This window comes from Hevea brasiliensis, chromosome 1 (genome assembly GCF_030052815.1).
Source record: "Hevea brasiliensis isolate MT/VB/25A 57/8 chromosome 1, ASM3005281v1, whole genome shotgun sequence".
Taxonomy (NCBI): Eukaryota; Viridiplantae; Streptophyta; class Magnoliopsida; order Malpighiales; family Euphorbiaceae; genus Hevea; species Hevea brasiliensis.
The window spans coordinates 47411017-47418197 of NC_079493.1; the positions used below are offsets into that span (position 1 = coordinate 47411017).

The window sequence follows — 7181 nt, forward strand, 5'->3', positions numbered from 1 at the left end:
ATTGTTTTGGTAGAGGTGCAGGATTCATGTTTCTCTGCTAAAAATTAGGCAATGGTTGCCTATTTTGCTGATATGGAATTCCTTGTTGCTGTTGTGGTTGAAAATTTTGATTTGGAACTTGATTTTGTTGATTTCCCCATGAAAAGTTGGGATGATTCCTCCAAGTTGGATTATAAGTTTGAGAGTAAGGATTCCCCATTTGTTTGTTTCCATAATTACCAACATAGGCAGCTTACTCTCCATAGTCTACTCTACAGCTGGTAGTTCCTTCTGCATAAGCAACTTGTTGTGAACTTCCAGATGATGATGATGAACTAACCAACATACTTAAATCTTCCATCTTTTTAGCCAAAACATTTGTAAGTGCATCAAACTTTGGATTAATCATGTTGAATGGATCAAGGTCATACATTCCAGCAGCTTGCCTTTTTTGAGTTGGAGCTAGTCCTCTTGGACTACTCCAAAGATGAGTGTTCTTTGCAATTTTCTCCAATAGCTCATAAGCTTCATCTTCATGCTTCATAATAAATTCTCCTCCTATTTGAGCATCAATAATCCCTCTAATTGCAGGAGTAACATTGGTGTAAAAATTCTGGTTTATCATCCATTTCGGAATGGCATGATGTGGGCATTGTTTCTCTAATTCCTTCCATCTCATCCATGACTCATAGAGAGTTTCATCTTCTTTTGGTCTAAAAGCTATCATTTGATTCCTCAATTCTTGTGTTTTTCCAGGTGGAAAATATTGTGCAATAAATGCATCAGTGAGTTGCTCCCAATTTGCAATGGAGTTGTGAGGTAAAGAATCAAGCCAATCCAATGCTCTATCTTTCAAAGAGAATGGGAATAGCTTCAATCTTGCTGCATCATCAGACACTCCTAGTTGCTTTTGCATGTCACAGATCATAGCAAACTTCTTTAGATGTGTATGTGGATTTTCAGAAGGATGTCCCCCAAATTGGGAATTCTGAATCATTTGAAGAACTCCAAAATCCATCTTGTAACTATTTGCATCAATTCTTGGTCTTGCTATGCTCTCTCTCAAGTCATCAAAATGAGGAAAAGCATGATCCATCATACTTCCCCTAGGCACATTAGCATTTACAACTTCTTCACCTTGGGCTACATTTTCATTGTTTCGACCATTTCCAGCATTACCACCACCAATTCTAATTCTTTCATCAGCCATGTCTGCTTCTAATTCAGTTTCTCTCAATGCTTCTTTCCTTTTTCTTGTTTCTCTCTTACTTGCTTTACAAAATTTCTCAATTTCAGGATTAAACAATAAGGATGTGTCACTTGTGCTTCTAGCTCTTCTCATAAAAGATTAAGAGTACCTGAAAAAGAACAAACAAGCACAAAATGAAAAGATAACAAAGATAAATCTACAAACAACTAAAATAATCAAGAATTCAATCTTAAACAAACAACTCCTCGGCAACGACGCCAAAAACTTGATGTGGCCCAACCGTAAATGCACGAGTCGTACAAGTAATATAGAAAAGATATCGTTTTCACGAGGAGTTGTGTTAACGATTGAATTTTTTATATAAAAAGTTGACTAAATTGAACTATTTTTGAAATTAAAGCAATAAATTGATGGGTATTAGAGTATGAAATCTATATGTGCAAAATTAATGATCTATTCAACTATGTAGAGATTTAACTAAATTTGCATTAGATTAAAATAAGCAAATTGAAATATGGCAAGATTTAAAATGGCAAGTAATTAAATTCAATTGAAAATTAACAATTATAAAATGACGATTCCGGAGTTTAGGAGTTCATATTCAAGCTATGTTGGGATTTTAAATTGGTTATCCAATTTTGTCGAATTTACTGGTTTTAAGGAGATTAATTCTTAAATCCTTTGAATACCCTTTCGAGTGGGACAAAGAGTGCCTTAATCAATCTAATCCTACTTTCGTAGAGTTAGAGTTAACTAAGACCCATTAAGTTCTTTAATTAATCTGTAAATCCTCTTAATCCTTAGTCTATTTCTAGATCTAAGTTAATTAAGTCCAATTTCTTAATTATCTATCATAAGGTTTTCTTTTTTCGGTGCTTCAACCATGGATTAAGAACATCACTTAATGGGATCCTACACTAAGCATGTCAGTAAGCACACAAAAAATGAATAAAACTTATTAAGACCACAAAATATGGATTACCCAATCAAAATCCACAAAATATCTCAAATATTACATCCCTTACTCCAGAATCTAATGAAACTATTCACTACCCATAATATTTATAAGATATTCTGAATTAATATGGAAATGAAACTTTAATCTAAGCTAAAAACAAGAAACCCAACACTAGAAAGGTAGTAAATATGCAAGAAAAGAAAGAAATCTCCAAATCTAGTTGGAAATGGTGTGGGAGACGATTTTGACTCTTCAGCTGCTGCCCTCTCCTTTTCCTTTTCTTCCTCTCTTTTTTGTCTTCTAAAATGAGATAAGGATCTATTTATAACTTTTTTTTTTCTTACAAAGAGCCCTAAAATGGTGTTTTTGAGGTGTGATTTTCTAAGGGAATCTTCTGCCAACTCATTAATGAAGTCTTTATGGGACTGCATAAGTTATGCAGTCCCTAGTTTTCGACTGGTTTCTGGCTCTCTTGTGCGAAATTGCATGAACAAGGTGCAAGACTGCATAGGTTATGCACAATTCTATGAGTTTGCATAAGGGAGGCATGAATCTGCATAAGTTATATGGCAACTTATGCAGATTTCGGCAAGTAGTGGGGACAGTTTCTTCTCCTTATGTAGAACTGCATAACTTATGCGGCAAGTTATGCACAATTTGGCCAATGCATATTTCAACTTTGAAACTTGTTTTTGACATCTTTGGCTATAGAAATCACTCCTCAATGGCAAAATTTCTTTTTAGTCCTTCAAAAACACCATTTTACCTACAAAACAAAGTAAAAATTACAAATTAATCCAAAATTGACAATTATGAAAAACTAACTAAATAACTAATCAAATTAGCTAAAAGTGACTAATAATCAAATAAATTAGCTATGAAATTAAACCTAAATGACTATGCAAAATGTATGCATCAGGTACTAAGTATCTCGGACCATCACACCATCGGTCACATTGTGTCTCCCAGTGTACAACATAACAGCTAATAAGCTGTAATAATTATCAAGGTTAAAACCTGAGTGTAACAACTCAAATAACATAGCCAAAGGCTATTATGTCACAGAATGGCATGGGAAGCCATGAAACATAGAATGGTATGAAGCCATATGCAGTACTTCTAACAGAACCCTATTGGTATGCCAACCTATGCAAACCAATCTTGGTAGGTATTCTAGGGCATATTACACTTTTAAATTTCACAATTCTTGAAATTCAAGTTTTGGTATTACTATTCAATTCATTAGTCAACCAAAAGGTTGACTTTTACATGGACAATAGGTACATTGGTTTTAATACTCCCAACATACCACATTTTGCATTCAAAAAATGTTGGTATTGGTTGCCAATACCATTTCTAAGCTTAATGTTAATTGGACAGAATTTTCAATTTTCAAGCTTTGTGTTTACTATTCCATTAGTTATTTTTGCAATGGGAATTTGGCAAAATGATCAACATAAAAGTTGTTCCTTATTTTGTCTAGTTGCATTTTCCTTTTGGAATCACTCCATTTGGAGTTTTGTATCTCAAGTTATGGCCTAAAAACCACAACTGGCTGGATTGAAATTTTTCCAGAATTTCTGGACTGACCAAATCTATAGTGTTAGGGATAGTGACTGTAACTCACTTTTTGAATATGTTCTGGTCATAATTTGGGTTATGTTTCTTCATGAAAGTTGTAGATCTATATCTCAGCTTGTTTTTGGTAAAATTTCAGGTCAATTGGACCTTTCTACACTGAGTTATGGCCAAATGACCAAACACTGTTCATTTAGTCATTTTGCCTAGGCAGAATGTAGGTCACCCAGATTAGGGAAATCTTTTGGTCCACTTGGTTTGGTTTTCTAGGCATGGTTTCTTAACCAAAGTTGTGCCATTATATGACTAGTTTCATATACAATTAGCCTTGCACCAATTGAACCTCTACAATTCAAGTTATTGCTACCCAAACCTGCTAGACTCATGTCCAGTCCTGCAGGTCACCAACGACAGCCACACTAAGCTCCAATCCCACTACATAATGCACTTCATTTTTGATTCAAACAATACCAAATGGTCACTAATTGACCATTAAAACCTACTTTCATTATCACATGTTCAAAGTATCATTTTTCACCCAAACCCTAACTCAAATATCATAAACCATGCATTATCATGGCATTTCATCACTCCACTTACAAGATACATATTAAGGGCAGCCATACTCGCATGTTAACTCCATAAAACTCATCACAAGCATACCCTAACCAAGGCTGCCGAAAATAAGGATGGCATACAAATGGTATTCAACAAATTTCCTTTGTAATTTATACTCATACATAGTCATTAACATGAATTTAAGGTGAAAACTAAAGTTAGGTCACTAATCTCTATAGAGTGAAGTTTCCCCACTTGTTAGGGTTCTTGTTTTCCTTTTCTTTTTGCTCCCAAGATAATCTCCAAGGTGTAAGAACACTTTTTTGTGTTAGGAGTATAGGATTTAGTGGGGTAGAAACTAGGGGGATCAAGCTTTGAAAAGCTTGTTTATGCTTAGCTATGGAGGAGGGTCACAGCAAGGAGAAAATAAGGAAGAAGAAGTTTTGATTTTTTTCATTTTTCCAGCGCATTTGTCTCTTTTAAATAATTTTATGCCATGTGTCAACATTGGGTTAGTTTGTAACACCCCTATGTTCGGTAGTGCGTTCTACTGTTCCAGTGACCAGTGTTGTCCGGACAGCTAGGATGCCTAGAACTACACTTCGTTATGAGTGAGAAGACATAAAATAATGAAATACAATAGAAGAAAACACAAGAAAAACAAAAGAAAAATAATAGCAAAGAAATGTAACCAAGTTAAGCAGTGAGAACCCTAGCGATGGGTGACTGCAGGAAGTCACGGCGTGGATCGTTGACTAGCCTCGATTTGCGGAAACCCTAGAAAATATTTTTAGGACTTAAATAGACCCCTATTGAAGTATAAATATCACTAGAAATATCAAAGAAAAATTAAATAATTAGTACAAAGAAAAGTGAGAAATCGAAAAACGGACAAAACCCGGTGTTACCAAAAAATCAGGAATGCAACCCGAACAGGGGCATTGTGGTCATTTGACATCCCGAATTGTCTTTTGACCTAAATGTCCATTAAAAATAAATAATATTACACTTGGAAAATATAATGAAAAATTAATTTAGGGGTACGTAATGTAAATAGTAAAAATGGAGGGTAAATTGACTAATTATCACATTTAAACATAAAATATAATTGATTTTGTGTAAGTGGACCACTAAGGATTGTAATATGTATTTAGTGGGCAGATTAATCCACTAAACTTCATCTTCAACCTCCATTCTCCTCCCATGCCGAATTGAATTCCCTCACAACCTCCATGGCCGAAACTTGATGAAGTTTCATCATCTCCTCCATTTCACCCCCAAACACCAAAGTTCCTTCATTAATCTTGATCCCCACTTCACAAGGAAGAAGTAGATACTAATATTAAGAAGTTTTAGTGAAGATTTAGCAAGTCCCAACAATAGGTAAGTTTGAGTTTTTGATTATTGCTTTGTTAAAGTTTGTAAGGATGTTATGGGTGTTTGATTTATGGAGAAATTTTTGAGGTTTTATGTTGAATGGGAGTGTGTACTTTTGGAAGCCATGGAAACACCTTGAAGGCAGTTTATTTGTGCTTGTAAATGGTGAATTAAAAGGTTGATTAAATGTATATTATGTAGGAAATTGTTTGGGTAATGTATACTTAGTATATGTAAATGTAAAATGAAATTTAAAGCTTGGAAAGTAATGGAATGTAAATGTACCATTGTGGCAGTTTGTTAACTCTTAAAGAATGCTGGAATTCATGCTTGGTTTATGGAATAATGATGTTAAAATGTGTTGGTTGTTATGGCAGTTTGAGTGCATGAATGATGGTGTGAAGTGGACATGTAAATGAGCATGAATTGGTGATTGAATTGTTGTAAATTGAGTTGGACAAATTCTGCACTTGTTGGTGCACATTGAATGTAATTATAAGCTGCCAAAATGACCTATAATATGTTGTAAATTATGTTTAGGTTTTGGTACAACCAGAATTGGTTTGAATGTTAAGTTTGGTGAGTGTTAAAAGTGATCCTTGATGTGTATGCAAGAAATGAAATAAGGCAGTTTGTGTTTTAGGCCTATAACTTTAAGTGTGTGGCTCCAATTGGTATGAGACCAATTGGAGGTGAAACTAGGCACAAAATGTGCCAACTTTCATGAAGGAAGCTTGCCAAAATTCTGCTTGCAAGGTAGCTTGAAAAATGACCAAATCCGGATTAAGTGCAATTGAGGCCTCAAAATTGACCAATTGGGCAGCAGTTAGTGTTTAGGCCATAACTCACTCAAAACAGGTCCAATTGACCTGAAATTTTAACCATTAATAGTTAAGACCCATACCTACAAGTCTTATGAATACACCAAAGCCCAGAAATGACCATAAGAAAGTCAAACAGCTTGCACAAGTTCGGGTCCAAAAACTGGCCGAACCTAAAGTGACCTAAAGTGACCAATTTTGGTGCAATTTGACCAGCAATAGTAGAATGACCATAACTTGGTCTACATAACTCAGAATGACCTGAAAGTTTGCCCTGCATTCCATAAGACATAGATCTACAAGTTTGTAGTTTTGATCGAAACCCGAAAACCGAGGGAACTAGGTCGTCCGACTAGGTCAAACTAGTATCCCAGAATCCAGCAAATTGCAATAAAATGCAGTATACACGGAAATAAACTTGGTAACATGTACCAACCCTAAAATACTATCGAATGTGACATATTAATAACATTAAAACCTAATTTACCTAGAATGCACCGAGGGTCGATATATTAGGTTGATTAAGCAAATAATAACATTCAGTGAATTATTTATCAAACATTATCGTTAGAGACAGTTTAATTTAGTACTGAAACACTTCAAATTGTGTTTCTCAGTTAGCAAAGACTCAGGAAAAGGGAAGGAAACACTGAGTCAAGACCAGGAGACAGTTATCAGAGGTTTGTGCACAACAGCTAAT

General features: G+C 34.9%; 1 non-coding gene across 1 annotated transcript; it reads left to right on the forward strand.

Annotated features, from left to right (window-relative positions):
• Positions 1-614: 614 nt before the first annotated feature.
• Positions 615-721, forward strand: LOC131169505 (small nucleolar RNA R71). Its single transcript, XR_009140445.1, has one exon. It is a non-coding gene; the product is annotated as a small nucleolar RNA R71 (small nucleolar RNA).
• Positions 722-7181: the final 6460 nt, after the last annotated feature.